Genomic DNA, 11301 nt, shown 5'->3' on the forward strand with positions numbered 1-11301 from the left:
AAAAAAAAAAAAAAATACATTCTATTACATCTTTGAGTTCCCTAATTGACTGCTTCAGTTCCTTTAGCTCTGCTATATCCTTTCTGTATTCTTCATATCATTCATCTCTTATTTGATTCTGTTTTTGAATTTCCTTTTGGTTATTATACACTTTCTCAGCAATTTCTTTCATTGTTTTTTTAATTGTTTTCCACTTTCTCAGCAATTTCCTTCATTATTTTTGTCATACATATTCTAAATTCCCCTTCTGTCATTTCTAACATTTCTTTATAGGAGGAATCCTCTGCTGTAGCTACCTCGTGATCCCTAGAAGGGGTTACTCTGGACTGGCATTTCATGTTGCCAGGATTTTTCTGCTGATTCTTCTTCATGAGTGCTTTCTTATATCTGTTTCTTTACCCTAATTTTCCTTTCACTTCTTCTTGCTCTAAGTTATTATGCTACTGGCCTAAAGTTTTAATGAGTCCTTTTGGTACAAGACCAGAAGGATCGGAAGATTGAGGAGCAAGAAGGGAAAAAAGATTTTAAAAAAAGAGAGATAGAATGAGATAAAGAAGAGGGGGTGAGTAAAAGGAAATATTGACAAAAAGAAGAAAAGAATCAAAAGATAGAAACAGGAGTAATATGGGTGTATATAGGGTACTATGACCCAGCCTTAAAGACCTCCAACTTCTAGGGGTTCTGGGTTGGGTTTTTCCCTTGAAGTCAACAGCTCTTTACCAGCCAGCTCAGACACAGTATCCAGCCTCCACCAGGTAGACAGGAGAGACAAAAATACTATAGATCAAACCATAACAAACAAGCAAACACCCTAGAAGGATAAAATTGGGGGTTAAAAAAAAACAATAATAGGGGCAGGTACACTGGCAAAAATGTAATTCTAATTATTAAAGAAGGTAAAAATGAAAGATTGTATTTAAACTAGAATGATGAAAAAGAAAAAAAAGAAAAATATCAAAAAAACCCAAAAAATCAAAAACTCCAAAACCAAACAACCAAACAGTATATATCTTGGTAAATATTGTCTGGGCAACAGGTGATCTTCTGAGGGATGAGAAGTTAATCCGAATGTTGATACAGCTGTACGAGATGGAGACTAGAGGCCTCACCTGATTTCACAGAGCCTGCAGACTTAGGAGGCCAAATATCTCCTCAGTCCACTTAAAAGATACTCCAGATCATGAACATTGGCCAACGAGAAGCTTTCCAAGGAAAGCCCTTATCCCTGGGATCTCTCCTGGTGTGGCTGCCTTTTTATCCAGTGCACCAAATCCAGTTTCCCTCAATGCCCCTGAGGCCAAGGCTGTTAATCTGCCAAACACTTGGATCTCTGCACTTCCCCAGCATTTTAGCCCCAATATTTGGGCAGCTCAGTCACTAGATTACTTGCCCAAGATCCCCCAGCTGATCCCCACACAGCAACACACAGGGGCAGCTCCCCCACAATTGCTGTGACAGCAGCCCACAACTGAATGGCATTGGCTCCTTACCAGCTAAGTGGCTCAGTCCAGAGCCCCAGACAGTGCCCAAAGTCATCCACACATGGGCCCAAGGTCTCACAAGGCAGTTCAATGGTGTGCCCAAGCCCAGAAAAAACAAAACAGCCCCCAGGCAAGGCTCTTCCCTCTTGCATAAGGTGACCAGATTTTAACATTGGTAAAGCGGGACATCACTGATGGGGGAGAGGGGTTCTTAATTAAAAATTTGGTCTATATGGAGCAACAAAAATTTTCATAGAACACAAAAATAGTATTGTAATATATATTTTTTAAAATTTCAGCATAAGTACAATTTACAAATATAATACATTAAAAAAGTATGTATAGTATTATTTTATTCTTTGGCATATTTCTCATTTGAGTGAATTTTTTTTAATAGATTGCTGACATTGTTTGAAAGTCATGAAATTTTTCACAAGAATTTGTTAAATTATATTTCACACATAAAATGGCTTTCAAAGTCTCAACACTTAATTGTGATTTTTCTGATATCCACACTAGTTCCTGGTAAAGATAGCATGTATCCCACAATTTTTAGTGCATTATTGTATGGAACATGGTTTGTTTAAAATGATGAAATATTTCTAACCATTTGTTCTCTATTGTGATTTTTGCTGATGCCCAAGAGTTAACCTTTTCCTTATCAATATATTTTTTTAATAATGATACCTCATAAGTCGTAAGTGTCACTTTCAAGGCCGGTGCTAGACTTTTTGCCACCACTATAAAATATAAATAAATAATACAAGTACTGTCTGCTAAATTCATAAAATAAATAAATAAATTATTTACCTAAATTATCTGAATAGCTGATTTGTTGACATCATTTGTTTAACTAGCACTAGCACACAGTATGATGTGTATTGTTCTGAGAGACAGTTACAAAATGTTTTTGTTGTTGCCAATGCCAAAAAATGCCATTGTTCATGGCATTGGTCCATAAGTCCAAACAATGGTGGTTGAATTCTAACAACTGATTAACAATGCAAACTTTGATAAGCAGTTCTCAATAATCAGTTCTCAACAATTATTTGTTATTATTAAAGTTTAACATTATAAAATTAACAAAAATAATATAAAACTCATATCCTGGTAAAATAGCCACATGGCAGCCAAAAATCATATATTACCTTCCCGTTCTCCCACCATTCCCTAGCTTGTCGTGCATTGTTTCCAAAAATCAGGACTTTTAAAAAATGCCACAGGACACAGGACAAATTGTTCAAAAGCGGGATGTCTGGTCACCTTACCTGTCTCACTGTTGCTATAGGTACAGCTGCAGGCAGCCTCTGGCTGAACAAATGGGCACCCACTACTTGCCAATTTTCCACTGCTTCCATCCTCCTTGTGGGGTCCAGAAGTCTCTCGCTGACTTCCTGGGTCACCAGAGGACAGCCTCTGGGCAAAACTCACCAGCCAGAGATGCCTGGAGTTTTCTCTCCCCACTCTCACTGTGCCCTGTTAACACAGAAGCTGCTACTCAGCCGCCATCTTGATTGTATATCCAACATTCCCTTGAAATTAACCTTTGCCACTCTCCAAATCATCAGAGACAGAGAAAACGTGGGTTTGCTTCCCCAATTGGATTGCTGCTTCTGCAGATGCTGTTCCAGCAGTCTGGTCCCTGGGTAGGTTCAGGTTCTGTGGGAACTTGCCAAAGGGCACAGGTCACACTAACTGGGGGCCCCTGGCATGGCCCCACTACTGGGGGTTCCCAGTCAGCAGGGTGGTTCAGCTGGAGCTGCCAGCTCCTGAGGCTGAGGACAAACAAGCAGATCACAGTATACTTTCTACAAACAAATGAGCAGAGTTCACACATCCTCTCATTTTATCCCACAGGAGAGATCCTCTAAAAATTGGACCTCCTTCCCCTACTAGAGTGCCATGGCACTCTCCTGCCAGGCATAAAACTATATAAAACTGTACATATTCTCTACCACCAATTCTTAACTACCCCCTCCACTCTCACCCTGAGATCTGGAAACCTGTCCCCCATGGAGTCTCAATTCTTGGGCATTTTCTCAAGGTGTGTGGACAGGGCATGGGCTGTTGCAGGTCTGAGCTGATTCTGTGGCATGGGGGTAAGGAGGAGATGGTGGACTGAAGGAACAGGACAGGAGAGGGAGAGGTGGTGCCCTGCAGCACAGAGCAGCATGGTAGCAGCAGAAACAATAGGGCTCACACCCCTGGGGATATTTTGGAGAGATTCTCCCTGTCTCTCTGGGAAACTGGTGAAAGATGGGCATATTTTCTGGTGGCAGACAGATCAGGTGGAACAGATCTGGGACAGCAACTCACAACCCTGACACTTCAACCCAGAGTAACTGATTCACTAGGGTAGGATAGAGACCAGCTGAATACAAGACAGAGCCACTTAGCCCCACCACACCAAGTAAGTCCCCAGTGTCTCAGGCCATAGCACTGTATGAGTCTTTTGCAAAGCTCTAGGGGAAAAGGTACAGACACCAGTCCCAGCTCTTGAGCAAAGGACTGATTAATCACTACTCCAGGAACCCCCCACCAACCCAACTTCCCCTTATGTGCTCATCTAGACAAACGGTGTAAATTCAGCATGGGGCAGAATCAGTGGAAAAACTCCAGTAACATGAATAACCAGAGTAAATCAACTCCCCCAAGGAATGATAAGGTGGACACAACTGAAAATCCCATTCATAAACAAATGGCTGAGATTTCAGAAATAGAATTCAGAATTTGGATTGTAAATAAGATTAATAGAATGGAGGTAAAGTTGGAATTAAAAATTCAAGGAGCATTTCAAAAGTTGTCTCAAGAATTCAATAAATTCAAAGACAAAATCATCAAAGATTTTGACATATTGAGACAAGAATTTTCAGCGTGACTGGGACATACTAGACATAACCACTAATAAAGGGCCATTAAACAAATCCTGGTTTGTCCATACAGTAGAACCCAAGGCAGCTGTGAAAACCACTAGAACCTTTTACTTCATCTGAGTCCCTCCCTCCTGGCATTTCATTCAGTGTCACAGCTTTATGTGCCATCTGCACATAGATATTTCCCCAATCCTGATCTTTATCTCTTTCCAACTGCCTACTCAACATATCTATATGGCTGAGGCAGGTGTCTCAAAAATTAATATGTTCAGCTCTCTAACTTAAAATCTCTCATCATTAACATTCCCTCTTCTCTTTTTATTTTCTATCCTCTCTTCCTCTTCTCTCTCCTCTCTTCATTTTCTCTCTCTGTCCTCTCTTCCCTCTCTCTCTTTGCTCTCCTCTCTCTTCCTTCTCTCTCTGTCTTTCCTATCTTAGAAAAAAGCAACTAAATCACAATTCTCTACTCCTCTTTCTCATCTCCACCATGTCCAGCTCATTAACAAATAAGAAGTAACTATCCCTTCTATGTGTTTATGATTTAATAAAAAAAAAAAACTCAGAATCTAGCCCCTTCTCACCTCCTCTATTGCAATCTCTCTAGTCTAAACCACCATCCTCTCTCAGCCGGATGTATTCCATATCTTTCAAGCTTGCCTTCTTGCCTCCCCTTTGCCCCTCTACACTACAGTCTCAGTAAAGAGGGAGATTGAGCCTTTCAGACATATGCTATTCCTGTTTCACCCAGAGGAAAGTCCAAAGTTCTCACAGTTCCCACAAAGCCCTACACAATTGGGCCCTGCTGCTTCTAAACCACACCTCCCCCATCTCTTTCCCTCAATGACTCTTCTCCAGCCTTCTCATTGTCTATCAAACACACCAAACACGTTCCTGCCTCAGGACATTTAAACATGCTATAACCTCTACCAGAAACACTCTTCTCTCCAGATGTCCACATGCCTTCTCCGTCACCGCCTAAAGCTTTCTACTGGAGTATCAATGATTCCTTCCCTAACCACACTGCACAAAACAGCAACACTCCTTCTCATGTCCTATCCCTCTTGATCTGCTTATCTCCATATGCTTCTAGGCACCTGGCAACTCTCTTGCTTATTGATATCACTGTCTATTACCACTAGAATGTTGCTTTGAGGAGGTCAGGGACTTGGCTGATTTTGTCCATTGACATATGCCTAGATGCCAAACAGTAGGTTCTCAAATATTTGTTGAGTAAATTAAGTTAAAATAATGAGGACAAAGAAAAGTAATTAAAAGGTACTGTTTAATTCATTAAATTGGAAAAACAACTTTTCAAGTTTGTTAATGCACCATTGGAGTGAGTATGGGGAAATTGCTGAGTGTCCTTTCTCTGAACCTACCTATAAGAATGTAAAAGCATCTGCCTCTCAAGGAAGTTGTGACACTAAAGTGAGAGAATACTTGTTGGTGGCTTACTATGAGTATCCAGCGCACAAATACTTTTGATCAACCCTAGTTAGAATGATACCATAATTTCAAGTTTGACTTGTATTTATGATGAGTCATAATGAGCATGGGATCAGAAGGAGAGGTGTGAGCTGGAGAAATGCTCAGCTGAAGCCACCAAACTTTGATGCGTCCACATTGGTAGTCAGTGAGGCAGCAGGTTTGGAATTGTAGCAAAAAGGGTATGGTCCTGCAGGGAACAGCTACAGGAAGGACTGCTGCTCCAATTGGGCTTTGTGACTTTTTTTCCCCAGAATCCTTTTCTTGAAGAACAGCTTCCTTCCTGTGGCTTCCAGAATCCATGAATTGTCCTAGACACATCACTATGGCAGAAGCTGACAGCAAGTAAGATAGACCACAATTTGCTCTCTCAAGAGATAAAAGGAGGCATTCAGACCTTCCAGTAGAGCTGTGTGCTGGTTAAGTGATGAAGCAAATTGGCCTTGGGGAAATCACATCCATCTCTTAAGCTCAGATTCCCATTATTAAAGTAGGTTTAATAATACATGTACAGGGTGTCTCAAAGGTTGCCCCTTAAATCACCATGCACAGGGAAAATGAGAGGTTGTAGGCAAATGTACTTTTAGTTAGAAAATACTCATTATGGATATATACCTAGTAAAGGAATTGTAGGATCAAATGGCAGGTCTATTTTCAGTTCTTTAAGTGTTCTCCAGATATCGTTCCAAAAGGAACGTATTAGTTTGCAATCCCACCAGCAGTGCAGAAGTGTTCTCTTTTCTCCACATCCATGCCAACATCTCTGATTTTGGGATTTGAGGATATGGGCTAATCTTACTGGAGTTAGATGACATCTCAAAGTAATTTAGTCACACTGCAACAAAGATATTTGTATCAGAATGTTTACCGCAGCCCAATTAATAATTGCTAGGTCATGGAAGAAGCCCAGGTGCCCATTGATCCATGAATGGATCAATAAATTGTGGTATATGTATACCATGGAATAATATGCAGCCCTAAAGAAGAATGGAGACTTTACCTCCTGCATGTATACATGGATGGAGCTGGAAAATATTCTTCTTAGCAAAGTATCTCAAGAATGGAAGAAAAATATCCAAGGTACTCAGCCCTACTATGAAACTATAGCTATAACTAAGCTATAACCCAATTATAGCCTAAGAAAATGAGGAAAGGGGAGAGGGAAGGGAGGGGAGGGGGAGGATGGGTGGAGGGAGGGTGATTGGTGGGATCACACCTATGGTTCATCTTATAAGAGTATATGTGAATCTTTCTAAATGTAGAATATAAATGTCTTAACACAATAACTAAGAAAATGACATGAAGGCTATGTAACCAGTCTGATGAAAATGTTTCAAATTGTATATAAAGGGGATTCTGGGAAGCTGGCCAACTGGTAGCAGCTCTTGTCAGAGGCTCCTGAACAAAGGAAGAAAAACTAAACGGAGCCAGAATCTATGAAGCCAAAGATGGGGAGCTGAGCCCAGAAAGAAGTTCGGCAAACTGTAAATCCAAGGAAGAGCATTTAAGAACACAAAATACAGGTACAAAGCAGGCCCCAGAACTGCTTGCTAGAGCTGCACACCTCCCATGGGTAGCAGGAGGCCACAGAGGAGCCCCCAGCTCTGGGCAGGCACAGAACTACTTGTCAGAGCCATGTGCACCCTGCGGGTGGCAGTGGAGGAGTTCCCCACTCTGGGCAGGCCCAGAACTGCTTCTTAGAGTTGCATACCCCATGGGCAGAAGAGGAGATCCCCGTTCCAGGCTCCTGCTCTGGGCAAGACCAGAACTGCTTGCTAGTGCTACAGGCATCCCACGGGCAGTGGTGGAGGAGTCCTCCATTCTGGGCAGGCCCAAAACTGCTTGCTAGAGACACACACACCCCACAGGGGCCAGCAGTGGAGTTCTCCGCTTCAGACACCCATGTTAGGTGGGCCCAGAACTGCTTTCTAGAGCCACACGCAACCCACGGGGTCACAGCAGGGGAGTCTACCACTCCAGGCGAGCCCAGAACTGTTTGCTAGAGCCACATGCATCCCACGGGCAGCAGCAGAGGAGTTCCTCGCCCTGGGCTCCCACGCTGGGAGGGCCCAGATCGACTTGCTAGTGCTGTGCACACCCTGTGGGTGGTGGCAGAGGAGTTCCCAGCTCTAGACACTAGTGTTGGGCAGGCCCAGAACTGCTTGCTAGAGCCACACACAACCCATGGGGCCACTGCAAAGGAGTCTACTGTTCTGGGTGGGCCCAGAACTGTTTGCTAGAGCCACGTGCATTCCAGGGCAGTGGTGGAGGAGTTCCCCACTCCAGACACCCATGTTGGGCAGGCTCAGAACTGCTTGCTAGAGCCACACACAACCCGCAGGGCCACAGTGGAGGAGTCTACTGCTCCAGGTGGGCCCAGAACTGTTTGCTAGAGCCACAGGCATCCTGTGGATGGCAGCGGAGGAGTTCCCTGCTTTGGGCTCCCGTGCTGGGAAAGCCCAGATCAGCTTGCTAGTGCTGCATGTCCAGTGGGCAGCAGCAGAGGAGTTCTCCATTCCCCATTCCCTTGCCCCCCCCCCCCAGTTCCCCTGGCAGGGCTAAACTAGGACTGATCTGCCGCTGCTGTTCCCCTGCCACCCGGTTGCCCCTTGGTCGCCCTGGCAGGGTGAGCTAGGACTGATCTGGTCGCAGGAGTGCCCTGAGCCACCACTGCCATTCCCCCACCCCCTGGTTGCTTCAGCGTGGCTGAACTAGGACTGATCTAGCCACTGCAGTTCCCCTGTTCCCTGGTTGCCTTGGTCGAGCCGAACTAGGACTGACCTGGCTGCGCACATTCTCCACACAGCTGCTGCTGCTCCCCTGCCCCCCGGTTGCCCCAGCGGGGCTAATCAAAGACTGTTCCGGGCTCTGCCATTCCCTTTCCCCCCAGTCGCCTTGGTGGGGCCGAATTAGGACTGATCCAGCTGCTGCCATTCTCCTGACCCCCAGGCTGCCCCAGCAGAGCCTAATGAGGATTGACTCAGCCATGGCCATTCCCCTGCTCTCCCCACCCTCGTCGCCTCAGTGGGGCTGAAGTAGTACTGATTTGGTTGCTCTTGTGCTCCAGGCAGCCTCTGTCATTCCCCTGCCCCCTGGTAACCCCCAGGGCCAAACTAGGACTTATCTGGCTGTGCAAGCACCCCGCACCATTGCTGCAGTTCCCCTTCCCCCAGTCACCCAGGTGGAGCTGAACTAGGACTGATCCAGCTGCTGCCAGTCTCCTGCCCCCTGGTCGCCCGGCAGGCTGAACAAGGTCTGATCCAGCTATGCACGCTCCTGCGCAGCTGCTGCCATTCTGCTGTGCTCGAGTCACCCCAGCACCCGAGAACTGTGAGAAGATGACAGACACCTGGATAACCAGAAGAAGCCAGAAATTGAATGGTTCTGATAAGGTCTCCAAACAGGGCAAATTCAGCATGGGGCAGAATCAGTGGAAAAACTCTGGCAACTTGAATAACCAGAATAGATCAACTCTCCCAAGGAAAAATGGGGCAGATGCAATTGAAGACCACATCCATAAACAGATAGCTGAGATGTCAGAAATTGAGTTCAGAATTTGGATAGTAAATAAGATTAACAGAATGGAAGAAAGGAGGGAATTAGAATTTCAAGAAATGATTCAAAAGATATCTCAAGAAATTATTCAAAAGATATCTCAAGAATTCAATGATGTCAAAGATAAAATGACCAAAGATTTTGAAACACTGAGACAAGAGGTTGTAGCCCTCAAGGGTCTGAAAGATATGGTGGAATCCCTTCGTAACAGAGTGGAACAGGCAGAAGAAAGGATCTCTGACATTGAAGACAAAGCTTTTGAAGAAGCCCAGGAGTGCAAAGATCAAAAGAAATGGAGAGCAAAAACAGATCTCACTCTCAGAGAGCTCTGGGATAATTCAAAGAAAACTAATATTCACCTTATAGGAATCCTTGAAGGAGATGAAGTTGCTTCACAAGCCACAGAGGCTCTTCTTCATGAAATTATGAAAGAGAACTTTCCAGATATGCCAAGAGATTCTGAAATTCAGATAGCAGATAGTTTCAGAACCCCAGCACGACTCAACCCAAACAAGACATCCCCCAGACACATCATAATTAACTTCACCAAAGTTAAGATGAAAGAGAAGATTCTGAAAGCAGTCAGATGTAAGAAAGCCATAACCTACAAGGGGAAGAGTATTACTATGGATCTCCCTGCTGAAAACTTTCAGTCCAGAAGAGGATAGTCATCGACTTTTAATCTCCTAAAACAAAATAACTTCCAACCCAGGATCCTGTATTCAGCTAAACTGAATTTCATTTATAATGGAGAAATGAGAAATTAAATACTTTAATGACATTCACATGTTGAAGAAATTTGCCATAACTAAACCAGCTCTCCAGGAAATTCTCAAACCTATCCTCCATTATGACCAGTGCAATCCTCCACCACAAAAGTAAACTCAATTAGAAACTTTTGATCAAATTCCAACTTCCACAATGGCAAAAGGATTAAAAATGTCTACTGGACTTTCAAGCAACTTGATGCCCAAAATTTTACCAGGCTTATCAATAATTTCAATCAATGTGAATGGCTTAAATTCTCCACTAAAGAGGCACAGATTGGCTGATTGGATGCAGAAACTCAGACCGGACATCTGTTGTATTCAAGAATCGCATCTTACTTTGAAAGATAAATATAGACTCAGGGTGAAGGGATGGTCATCTATATTCCAGGCAAATGGAAAGCAGAAAAAAACAGGTGTTGCAATTTTATTCACAGACACAATAGGGTTTAAACCAACAAAAGTAAAGAAAGACAGGATGGCCACTTTATATTTGTTAAGGGTAATACTCAATATGACAAGATGTCAATTATCAATATCTACGCACCCAACCAGAATGCACCTCAATTTATAAAAGATATGCTAACTAGCATGAGCAACTTGATCTCTCCCAGCTCCATCATAGTAGGAGATTTTAACACTCATTTGGCAGTGTTGGACAGATCCTCCAATAAGAAGCTTAGCAAAGAAATTTTAGATTTAAATTTAACTATTCAACTTTTGGACCTAACAGACATCTACAGAACTTTTCATCCTAACAAAACTGAATACACATTTTTCTCATCAGTCCATGGAGCATACTCCAAAATTGATTGCATCTTAGGTCATAAGTCTAACCTCAGTAAATTTAAAAGAACAGAAAGCATTCCATGCATCTTCTCGGACCATCATGGAATAAAAGTCAAACTCAGTAACAAGAGGGATTTGCAGTCTCTTACAAAACTATGGAAGCTAAATAACCTTATGCTGAATGATAGGTGGGTCAGAGACAAGATCAAGAAGAAAATTACCAAATTTTTACAACAAAACAATAATTAAGACATGAGTTATCAGAACCTCTGGGATACCACAAAAGCAATCCTAAGAGGGAAATTTATGGCATTGCAAGCCTTCCTCAAGAGAACGGAAAGAGAGGAAGTT

This window comes from Otolemur garnettii, unplaced genomic scaffold (genome assembly GCF_000181295.1).
Source record: "Otolemur garnettii isolate 467f Iridium unplaced genomic scaffold, OtoGar3 scaffold00105, whole genome shotgun sequence".
NCBI lineage: Eukaryota > Metazoa > Chordata > Mammalia > Primates > Galagidae > Otolemur > Otolemur garnettii.